We start from the raw sequence: 12,151 nt of genomic DNA on the forward strand, positions 1-12,151 counted from the left end.
CTTTCTTGGGAATGACAGAGACTCGGCTATATATAATCTTCAGAAAATTGTAAGCTCATCAAAGGCTGAAGCAAGGTTTTTATTTTAGTACTTCTCCGTAATTTGGTATTCCCACCTTATAATTTCAATTTGTGCTGGTTTTTTTTTTTTCCTTACTCCCTCACTCTTCTCTTACCTTTTCATCCCAACCTCTTGGATCTCTTCTTCTCTTGGAGGTTTCACGGCCATATGTAGAGAGATTAGTTCATCTGGTCTCTCCAGTTCTGCATCTCCACCTTTCACTTTCTAGTGTAACAAAGGCTGGCTAGCCAAGTCGTGCAAACAGGGTTTTTCTTCAAAGGTCAAGGGAGGAGAAAGGCCACAAACATTTTCATCCACGTAACTCCTGTAAATCATAATACTGATACATTTATTCTCTCATTTTAAAAACTTCTGCATCTCTTTGCCTACCAACTAAATCAACAAATGATTTGCCAGATGAATACAAATGCATCTTTTGTGGTAGAAAATTTAGAGCATATGAGTGGAAGATAAGATTCTCATACTTTTTGCATCCTACTCACTGGGTTACTGGCAATATAATAGTTCTGAAGATTCAATAGATCTTGCCCTACTCAAAAAAATTTAAGAAGCAAGCAAATTGATTTTAATTCTTCCCCACTCCCACCACCATACACACTCAATACATGGTGGCTGGATTAAATCATTGTCATTGTTACTAAATGGCTAGAAAAGCTTAAGCCACTCCCCTTCTCCAGTGGATCCCTGGAAACACCTAGGTCCAGCCTTATCTGACCAATCCCTGCTCTCACAGCCTTTAGCACTCACACATAAGAAGACTTTTTGCCACAGTAAGTCATATCAGCAGCAGCAATTTTTTTTTAAATTTATTATTATTATTTTTTGCCTATCCAGACTTGAACTTCTCCATAAGTCATTTCTCTCTTGTAGAGACAGGACAACTAGAAACTCATGGATTCCAGACAGCCTTTAGGTTGTCATGGCGACCGACCCAATGTGGGAACTGTCCTTAAAACCAACCACTAAAGGAGTTCTTCATTGAATAATTTGACCTCAGCAGTGAAATTCACTTCAAGTATTTCTACACTGCCACCTTGAGTTCTCTTGAGAATAGTGTCCTCCTTCTTGTCACGGAACAGGCAGCTAGCTAGCTGTATGATTGAACATTCTCTGCGCCTCAAATGAGGTGCTACAGCAGGCTCAAGAGAGAGAAAACTTGTCCTTGTTACAGGACCTTAGTCATTCGGGCTATTCTGGCCATGAGGTGCGCCTGTCAGTAGAAACATTTGATGTCACATTGCTTGATGGCATATCCTGGATGTACCATGTTGCTTTCTTTAAAAGAAAAGCTTGGAAGTGAAAGCTCAGAGTAAAATGGAATTACACAAATAGTGAAAAGAAAATTCCATAAGACTGACCAGGATTCAAACTTTCAAAAGCAAAAATAAGAATAGTGACCAAAGAATGTATATTTGTGTGTGTGTAAAAGATGTATAAAATACAACGTTGCTTAATTTCCCTCGGACTTTCCACACAATTCCATATCACTGAAGTTAATATTTTCTTATGTTACATAATGAGATTTGTTTTTAACCTAAATCACATCTTTAAACAGGAAGGCTATTTAAAACTTCTTCGCTATTTGTAATTTTTCTCCTGGGCTTGTACCTGATGGCTGGTTTGAAAATCTAGAGGGTCTTCTTGTACAACCTCCACCCTTTTTCAAGAGTGGAAGTTTTTTTTTTTAATGTGTTAATTAATTATTAAAATTAAATTTATCTTGGAAAGCAGTATAAGACACCATTTTCTCATTCTAGTTAGGTGATTTATTGCCCTCTAGTGGTGTGATATGCTAAATATTGATGCAAAGCAAAGACAGAATGAATTTGAATTATTTACTTCTCCATGCCATGCTCTGCGGTTATAACAAGAAAGAAGATAAGTCAGGATCCTACCTTTGAAGAGCATACATTCTCATGGGGGAGACAGAAAATTAAAGTTTAAATAAGAAAAATCTTAGCGATACTTGCTCTGCAGAGAATTAAAATAGGGAGACCTGATCAAGAGTGATCTAGTGGACACTTCAGGTTGCAGTGTCCAGAATGGCCTCCCTAAAAAGGTGATATTTGCCCTTTGATCTGAATGTGAAGAAGATCAGGAGACAGAGCATACCAGGCAGAGGAAGCAGCTAGAGCGAGAACCTTAGGACAGAAATGAGCTTGGATGCTTAAGGAACAGAAAGATGGTCAGAGTGGCTGGAGGCATAGCAGATGGAGAGAGTGGTGTAAGATGAAGGTGGAAATACAGGTCATGGCCAGATCACGTAGGGCCTTAAAAAAACCAAGGGGAAGAAAGTTGAAGGACATCGAGCAGGGGGAACTATATAATTTGATTCACATTCTTTAAAATCTCACTCTGGTTACTATATAGAACATGAATTGAAGGTGAGCAAAGGAAGAAGCTAGAGGACTGAGTGGGAGGCTGATACACTAATCCTCCATCAGAAATGATGGTGGCTTGCCCCAGTATTGTAGTGGTGTAAACTGACAAAACTGATATATTTGGATATGTTTTAAAGGTAGAATCAGCAGGACTTATTGATTGGTGTTGATGTAGGTGGTGAGGGAAAGCAAAGATTTGGTAATGACACCTAAATTTTTAATTGATTAAATGAGTAGGAAGAAACAGTGTATACGAACATGAGGAAGGATGCCTGAGGATTAGTTTTGGGAAGCAAATCAGGTCACGGTCTTCATGGCTTGAATACAAAATACAGTACAGTCTTTTAAAGAATGTTATGCAATGATGCCAGGCCAATAAATATAAATATTTAGGTTTCAAGTGGTACAGGAGAGCTACAGAGTTTCTCAAAGGAAAGTAGGAAGAATAGCTCCCAGATTGCAATATGAGGCAACCCAAACAGGTAAGAAAAGCGAATTTAGCACTCCGGGGCTAAGGGCCAAGGGTTTCGAAACCTTTTATAAGGAGCTTCTCTCCCAGATCCTTCTGTGTTTGGGGAACTGATATTACGAACCACAAGAAAGAGAGCGTTACAAGAGTCATAGGACATATGAGATGAAAGAACATGGAGGAGAATTAATTTGACTCCCACTCCCCTCACTTTTTCTTTTCTTTAACAAATAAAGGTGTAGAAGCCCAGAGGCAAGGGCCCGGAAGGCACTCCAGCATTTGTGGCACTCCTGCGACATACCAGATAGAATACGATGAACTTCATGCTCTTTGGACAGTGTTGCCAAATATGTATAAATCCCCATTTTCAAGCTAAAAAAACTGAGGCTCTGAAAAGCCAAAAGTCCTTTTCATGGCTACTAGTAGAGATGAAACTGGAACACTTAAGTTCTACTGCTTGAGAATCCATGAAATGCTGTTCTAAAGATATTTGAAAATGTGAAGAGGAAGATAGAACTAATTTGGTAACTCTTTTTAGAGTTTAACATTCCATCCTTCCACCCAAACATATGGGGGCAGGCCAGACCTCAGTGTTTCTGTAAAGCAGCCAAGCAAATTCTCCTGGCTAGAAATAGGCTTGGGAATGATGCTGCTGATGTAGCTGCCATTTACTGAGTGCTTTCTGTGTGCCAGTGTTTCAAACACATTCTCTTGCTTAATCCTCACAACAAATTTGCAATCTGTTATCTGCATTTTACCGATGAAACCAAGATGTAGTGAGGTCCCACCAGTGAAGAAGCTTGGATATGGACACAGATCTGTCTTTTCTCTAAGCGCATGTTCCCCTTTTCTCAGGTCTCAGTGCAATGGCCCACACAGGCCTGTCCTCATTTGCAGTGCCGGGGAAACAGAAAATGAGACCCCTGCTGGGGCAATCTTTGCCTGCCATTGAGCATCATACAAAGTATAACATCTTATCTAACACTGTATTATGACCCTATAGGATGAAAGAGAAGAGGAAAGAAAAGTAAATGTGAGCCAGCTGAGGGTCAGTCTGTGAAGCTGGGAGCTCTGAAGGTCCTTTCTCAATTGGAGGAAAAGTCCTTCTTCTGGTAGATATCCCTTCAGGCTTGGAGAGGACTCCTGGGGTTGTCCTGGAGAGCCACTCCTAACCAGCTCAGCTAATGGAGGTGAAGGCTGTGAAGCTGAGAACAGAAAGCAGGTGAGGGCGTAGGCCTTTTCTGAATAGAAGTTTCTACAGCTTATAAGATAGATCCATGGGTCACCTAAGGGCCGGTTGATATGATTCAGAGATGCTTGGGTAACTGGCTCTTATAGTTTAGGAGTGAAACTAGACAACATTAGCCTTGAGAGATTGAGGAGTGAGTTCATGCCTGAGTAAATCCTACCTTTATGCTCTGTATTCATACCGTTTGTTGCATGATGCTGAGATTACTGAGATATGTCTGACCCAGATGAGTGGTCGCTGGCACACATTTAAACAAGTTGATGTGCAGAACTCTCCAATCTCATGAAATTGGAGGAGAGCATTTCACTCACCTGTGATACTCAGTCACAAGGATATTTTTGGCTCAACTATGAACTCACCTTTGTGAGGATTTGCGGACGTAAAACTGTACCTCTGCTTGCCTTAGTTACCTCCATCGTTTATCCTGTGGCATTGTTCACTTTACCCACATGTCTGGTCTTTTCATCAACCCAAGTTTGCTGTTGCCATTTGTCCACGTCATCACTTTGCAGATCAGAGGCAGAGGTGGGTGCAAATGACATTAGGAATGCAGAGACCCTAATAGAGATGAAGGGACCAAGGCGATAGTGTTGAATTGATCAGAAAAGTATCTGTGGTTTGAAATAACTAAGGAATTGAGATGTGTAATGGGAAGAACATGTGTGAAACATGGTCCTTATCCCTCTGGGTCTGGCCTCCTAACTTAGAATAGAGCAAAGATGGGTTTTTTTGTTTTTGTTTTTTTTTCAAAGGAGTGTAAAACCAGATGTGTCTTGGCTATTGTTTATGGCTCTGGTGATAATCATTGCGCCAATAGAGGGAGCTAAAGCAGCATAAATGGGACTTCTGGATACAGATTCATTACAAAGAAATTCCCACCTACTTGAAGAAGGGTTTAAAGGAAATTTGGGGTGTGATGGAAAAGAGGCAAAAGATCAGTAGAAACACTGCTAACAACGGTCTGTTGATAAATGGTGATTACTCCAATTTTAAATACTTCGTTAAATTGAATATCACGAATAAAAAAAACTTCTTGGCTATCGTCCAGATGACTAGGGTACAAAAAATGTGCCCTTTCCTCTATTTTAATTGGTTATGCTAAATGAAATTTTCTAGATTTATTAAATCTCTGGATTTACCAAAGCTGAGAGGTGTGAAAAATTTTAAATAGTGCGGCCTCTCAAAAATAATAGGATACAGAACTTTTAATTGAAGCAACAGTGGATGTAGCTGCCCACCGCTCCCTTTTTGAAAGACAGTTAATTGTCTGCTGTTGACCACTGGTTAAGATATTATCTCCTAAAAAGAATACCAAAATAATTCCCAACCATAAATTTCAAAATTGTCCTGGGTAACACTGGAACATTATTTAGTTGTTGGAGGGGCAGTTCACAAAAGGTTACTGATTGGATAGAAATGATGTAGTAAGGAACATATAAAAGGAAGTCAATTGGTCGTGGTCCATGCAGTCTGTAACTGGCAGCTGTAGCCTTGGAGCCAAAACTGTCCTCACCATAAGATTTACTTCTGGCAACAGGGATTTGTGAGTATATGAGTATATGACTCCAAAAGAACATGGCTATGGCCAAGTTTAATTTACTGAGCACTGCCCAGATTAACACCAAAGGATTACAGAAGGCTGTAACTGATTGAGTCAGTTACCAGAAAGACTCTGGTGAAAGACAAGCCTAAGTCCATTCAATGGATTAAATAGAAAGTATTTTGGTCGACTCTTCATACCTCCCAACATAAGAAATTCTCATGTTACTATGTATTTTCATGTAAATTCTAAGTAGCAAAGAGCTTCTGTAACTTCTTGGACTAGAACTTGTTATGTCTTGCAAGTATTAAAAATACCTTAATTTAAGGGCAAGATTTACAGAAAAAGCTATGGGCTTTTTTTTTAATCTCAATTATGGATTGCTCATGTTGATGTCTACTTGTTATGTATGGATAAGAAATGATTGAGACATCAAGATCTATTGGTGAAGGTTTTAAAGGTGGACCCAGTACCACAAGATGAGTAGACACTGGGGAACCATGAACTATGAGACATTGAGTCTACCATAATAAATCCCTTTGACAACATCTAAAATTATTTATGCCTTCCAGGATTGCTCAGCTAGCCAAAAGACAAATCCACTTTTGTTTAGAGGACAGAGCCCAAAGGAGTGTGGGCTATTGCATACTGGCAGATTGACTATATTGAGCCTTTATCTACAGCACTAGGTAGTTTTAAGTTATGTTGCTTGGTGTTGACACTTTCTTTTCTGGTTTAAACTCTGTCCACTCTCAGCACAGTCTACAATTAATGGTCTGGCAATACATACTTTCATCAATTCTGACCCTCAGTTGATATGTTAGCAGATAAAAGAACATATTCTACAGAATAAAGAGGGCAGAAATGGCCAAAAAAATACAATACGAAGTAGTTTTTTCATTTTCATATCCTTCCCAAAGTAGCAGTGTGACTGTAAATTAGAATGGCTAATTGAAGCAATTGGTATACAAAGTGATGCCAGGGACATGATGGATATAGACTGGCTTTCCAGGTAAGGAGAGTAAGGAAACTAGGCATGCTGGGCTGCAAAAGCAGGCGATTGGCTGAGCTGATTTCTACGCATGGATTTAAAACGAGGCAATGAAAACAATGAATAGATTCATACCTACCATGTTACGTGTTTCCTGGGTAATCCATAACCAAGTCCTACTAATCTGAAAGGGTTTTTGGCACCATCACATACTACCACGTGCTACTACCATTATCTATTCTGTGTTGGCTACTACTACTACAATGACTACTACAAGTAATAATAACAAAGAGTTAGATCGTGATTTTTCAATACGCTTGGCACTATAAGCACTTTACATGTCTCTTTATGTTAAATGTGGGATTAATTGACTCTGGCAAGTCACTAATTTTTCAGTGAAAATTGGCTCCTTTCCTAAGAAGTGATGGAGCAGATACCTTTAAACAACTTTGGAGAGGGGTAGAGAGAGAAGAGAAATAAGTAAGGGAATAATAAAAAGAGCAGTAGTGAGGTGTTAGTCAAGATATTTGGGTTACAAGTTACAAACACTTCAACTCAAAGAAGCTTAGGCCGTTTAGAAATGTACTGGCTCATGGAACTAGAAACAAAAAGGGTTTTCCTCGAAACAACTCAAATGAAGAAATGAATACCATCTGGACCCCTCACACTTCGTCTCTGCTTCTCTCTGAGTAACAGTTTCATTCTCTTCTACCACAAATCCGTTTTCCCCTAGAACCATGAACTCTAATAGTTCCTAGACTCCCAACAAGAAGAAATGGGTTTTCTGGCCTCCAGTCCAGCTTCAAGAATCCCAGAGAAGGACTCTAACTGGCCCAGCCTGAGTCATGGGCCCATATGCTTATTCAAACTCCATGACCAAGAGAATGGAGTACGATGATGGTGCAGTCCCCACAGGAAGCACCTGCATGGTTGGCTGGGTAGGGTTGGGGGTGATGGTGAACAGTGAGAAAATAGTTCCCACCAGAGAACAATGACATGCCCGGCAGACATAACGGTTGACGTGGGTTGCAAAATAAACTGAAAAGAAATGCGACACAGGTGAAGTTTGTACTCAGCTCTCTTTCTCTGCTTTTTTTGCTTCTCTCGCCCTCAGCACCCCCATGCAGCCCACCACTATCCAAAGACCAGGAAAGATGGAACGTTCTTTCTCACCTTCCTCCAGCCCCTTCCTGAAGAACACACCTCCTGAAAACCTTACTCATGGGATTTTCACTCTGTGAAATGACAGGAGCTAATCAGAGAAAGTGAGATTCCAGATTTTTATTAGTGGTTTGGCACAAGGAGAAATTTTTAATAAGCAAGATAGGCAGACCATGCAGCATTCCACATTAAATCAGCCTCTCCTGCCTACACATCTTTTAACAGGAAGAAACTAACCACAGGCTCTGATGCTTACCTCAAGGACCTTGGGATAGCAGTGAAACCTTGGAGAAGTTCTGTTCTCATGCATAATTTGCTGGATATCCTGGACGATACAGTGGAATTATCGATTGGCCTCTAAACATATGTGTGGGAGAGAAGGGAAGAGGGGAGGAGAGAGGTGGCCTTGGGGGATCTGCCTATGAGGGCAGGCGTTCACCTCGAGGAGGGCAGGTTTTCAGATCCAGCTTCCTCACTTGGGAATCTGTTAGTGTCAGCAGGGAGAGATGCCTCTGAGTGAAACGCAGGTGGAGCCATTCAAAATGCCCATGAGGCTGCTCCTGGTGACTTGACCACGTTCCTCTGAAGACAAGACTGTAAGGTAGGAGCTCAGGTATTCTTCAGGAGCTCTCCACAGAGCCGAAAGATACCTTCCTTACTTCAGTGAAAGAAGGAGAAACGGCAGGGTGCCTGGTGAGGTCAGACAAAGGGCCTGCAAGATTTCACTTTCAAATGAAACAGTAAGCAAAAACAAACATATAGGAACGGAGGCAAATGTTCCCAAGTCCAAACAAATGCCAGGTAAATTTTCTATGATGGACTTTTTGTTTTAGATTGTAGGTCATTTACGGAGAATTTGTATGAGTTGGTATCAGAATATATTCAGAACCCATCAAACATAAGAAATTACTTTGCATCTCTAGGGGGTGGGACCTCAACATCAGTATTTTCACCTTTATTTGGATATAGAGACAGGGTTGGTTGGGTCAACAGGTGCAGTCTATTAACTGAGGGAGCCAGATGTTCATTCAAGATAAAGGGACACCAGATGTTCACCAGGCATTCCATTCCAAGAGCCATTATTTTCCATCTGAAACACATTTACCTTCATCAGTTATTATGTCTCTTTCACCAAAGTCACACCAAAAGGATTTAGTGCCCTCGAAATAGAGGGGCCCTCTATTTCGAGGGCTCTTCTGAAAAGTTAAACCTGAGAGAAATGAATAGTTCCTTGTCTTCTGCATGGAACTCCCATTTAGCTCATTGAGCTACACAAAGGGTTTTTAAATAACCAGCTGATGTCTTTGGCAGGTGCCCCATAGTCAACTAGCCAACTCTCGTCTTCTCAAACGACCAGCCTGATCCAGCCAGTTCTCCCATTTCCCCTTGCACTCAGAGGCTTTTTTTCTTAATCTGTCAGCACAGGAAATTGCTGGCAGATATCTGCTGTCATGCAAGAGGCAGGGGAAATTAAGAGGTTGAACTGCTCAGTGCTCCGAAAGTGCACTGTTCAGTTGGAATTAGAAAAATTTCCCCAGAATGAAGCCAGTTCATCTCTGACCAGCCCAAATTAAGGACCAAAGACAGCATCCAATTCTGAGACTCTTTCTATGGAAAAGTGAAAACGAGCAACGTTTTAAATAACATTCGTTAAAAAGCATTTGTGACGTAGCTTCTAAGTATCAAATTGTTTAAATTTCTGTTTACCAACTTCGGTTTTCTCAATTGTAGGGCAGACCGCACTTTCGAAACAACATTTTTCTTTACATCCCTATTCGGATCCAGTTGTTAAAGACTGGACATTTACAGTTGAGGGCTTAGAATTATTAAATCACCATGAGCTGAACTGTCATGAACAGTAAAGAAAGGTGAGAATTTGGCTAATCAAGGTCCTCTAATTCAACAGCTATTTGTTGACAATCTAATATGTACAAGGCATCTATGTGGAGTGAACTGGTTTCTCCTTCAACTGCAGCATTTCTCTGTCATGCTCAGAGGGCCAGTCTCAAGCTGGTGATGAAACTCTTCATTCCATGGCTTTTGTTTTCTTGGATTATCCGATAACTTCCCTGCTATAGACGGTCTTCAGAGACTCCAAGAAATATCTGTTCTTTTAACTAGTCTATACGTTACTTAAATATCTATTCATGAAATCCTTCTAGACTTTTCCTCTGGGAAAAATCCAAATTTTTTCATCTCTCTGGCTTTCTTTGTTTAAAGAAGTCAACTTTATCATGATTCTTGGTTCTTATTTTCTATTTTTCGAGCTTCAAGTATGCAGACATTACAGCTATTTCAAACTTGTGAATTTTCTAAAATATAAATTTTTAACTATTTATTTTAAAATGTGACTAGCTTTCCGAGAACCTGCCATATTATCTTATCACACTCTTCGCACAAAATGTGTTAGAACAGAATAAAATATTCCTTCCCATTCTTCATTACAGAAAAGAGCCTTTAATACAGTCTTTAAGAGTTTGAGTATTGTGGGAGAGTCTAAGTTTAAAATACAATTTATTTGTAACCAGGGGTTTATAATTTTTACTGGAAAGACAACATATAAAGGGCTTAAGTGTTTAAGTTTAAAGGGTTGAGATGGCAACAAAAAGTAGTTTTAATAGGCTTTCCAGGAAGTGGGGAGAGAGGGGGAGAATGGAGAGAGGAAAAAAGGAAATCTTGCCCTGAGTTTGCGGCGAGTGTCCTCATGTCCTCATGCACGGAAGAACTCACAGCAGAGCAGTCCTAGTCTTTTATAGATCATCTGTTTTGCAGGGGAAGGCTCTTTATAACAATAATGTTAATGATAATAATATTTGATACCTATTGAGTGTCTGTGCCCCACCAATTCGAATATAAAACTGTCGTTCATCCACTTTTCACATAGGCTCACGTTAAAAAAAAAAAAGGCATTTACAATGGTGCTGTAGAAGGAAGAGGGAGGGTAGGAGATAGCTGTGAAAACAAATAAAGCTTTAATAGAGGTAGGCACCTGGTGAGACCATGCATTTCCCCTTCACTGCCAACGTGTTCTTTCATCTTTAGGCAAAGATAAAACTCTGCAATGGGACTTTTTCACTGATACTCAGAACTTGAAATATGGAATGGAGCTTTCATCTCTGGTATTAACTTTGGTCAAAAGATGGCAGCAAAGTTCAGCTAGTTCTTCAGAAGCTCTTTAAAATCTAGGGGAGAAAGAAATGGCTGCTCACATCTTTTAAAAGGTTAATGGGTATGAGAAAGATTGTCTTGGCAATTACACGTGGACTTTACTTTCTGATCATGTGTCACAATATTAAATATCAAAAATGTCACAAGTTCAGTGGAATCCAAGTTACAATATTGAAATAACATTAATTCATTCATTTATCACTTTACAAATGTAAATATCCATTAATTTCCCAAATGTTTGACAACTTGCCAGGAGCTAGCATTGTGCTGAGGGATGGTGATACTTGTCAGCAAAAAAAAAGACACGATTCCAGCTCTCATTGAACATAGAGCCCAGTGTGGGACAGATATTAAAAAGATAAGCAGAGAAGTTAATTTATAATCTTAGACTTATCTATAGAATGTATATTGCATGAGAACACGGATTTTTACTTAGTTCCCTGATGGGTCTCGAGTGACTAGAGCTGTACCTGGCAGAGAGTAGGAGCTTAGTAAAGAGTTGTTGACTGAATGAAGGAGGCTAATTACAAATCTGAGATACACGTATCCACAGCATAATTCTATGCAAGTCTCTAAAAGGGACATGACCCAGGTTTGAGTAAATGATGCCTGAGATGAGGTGTGAAGAATAAATAGGAGGTAATTGTGTGTGTGTGTGTGTGTGTGTATTGGATAAGGAGTCCCCAGCATAGAGAAGAGTATGAGTAAAGGCCCCGCAATGGTGGTGGTTGTGGGGGAAGGGAGCAAGAGGCGGCATGGGGAGCATGGCTTATTGCAGGGAACTAAAAGACAGCCAGTGTGGCTCAAGCATAGAGAGCGAAGAGTGGTTTAGTGGTGAACAATGGAATCAGATAAATGGTTTGGTATAAAGAATGGATAATATGAGAGGAACAAGAGCAGATTTGAGAAGAACAGGTAGGCAGCTATTTATTTCAGGTCCATATGAGAGATGATGGTAGCTTAGACTGGAGAGATGCTGATGGAGTAGAGAGAAGCTGTCAAGTCACCAGATCCCCAGCAGGCAAAACTAGTAGGACTTGGTAATGTATAGGCTCTGAGAATGAGGGAGAGAGGAGGTCCATGGATGATTTATAGATTCCTGGTTGTAAAG

The sequence above is a fragment of the Pteropus alecto genome, unplaced genomic scaffold, assembly GCF_000325575.1.
Source record: "Pteropus alecto unplaced genomic scaffold, ASM32557v1 scaffold86, whole genome shotgun sequence".
In the NCBI taxonomy this organism is placed as follows: Eukaryota; Metazoa; Chordata; class Mammalia; order Chiroptera; family Pteropodidae; genus Pteropus; species Pteropus alecto.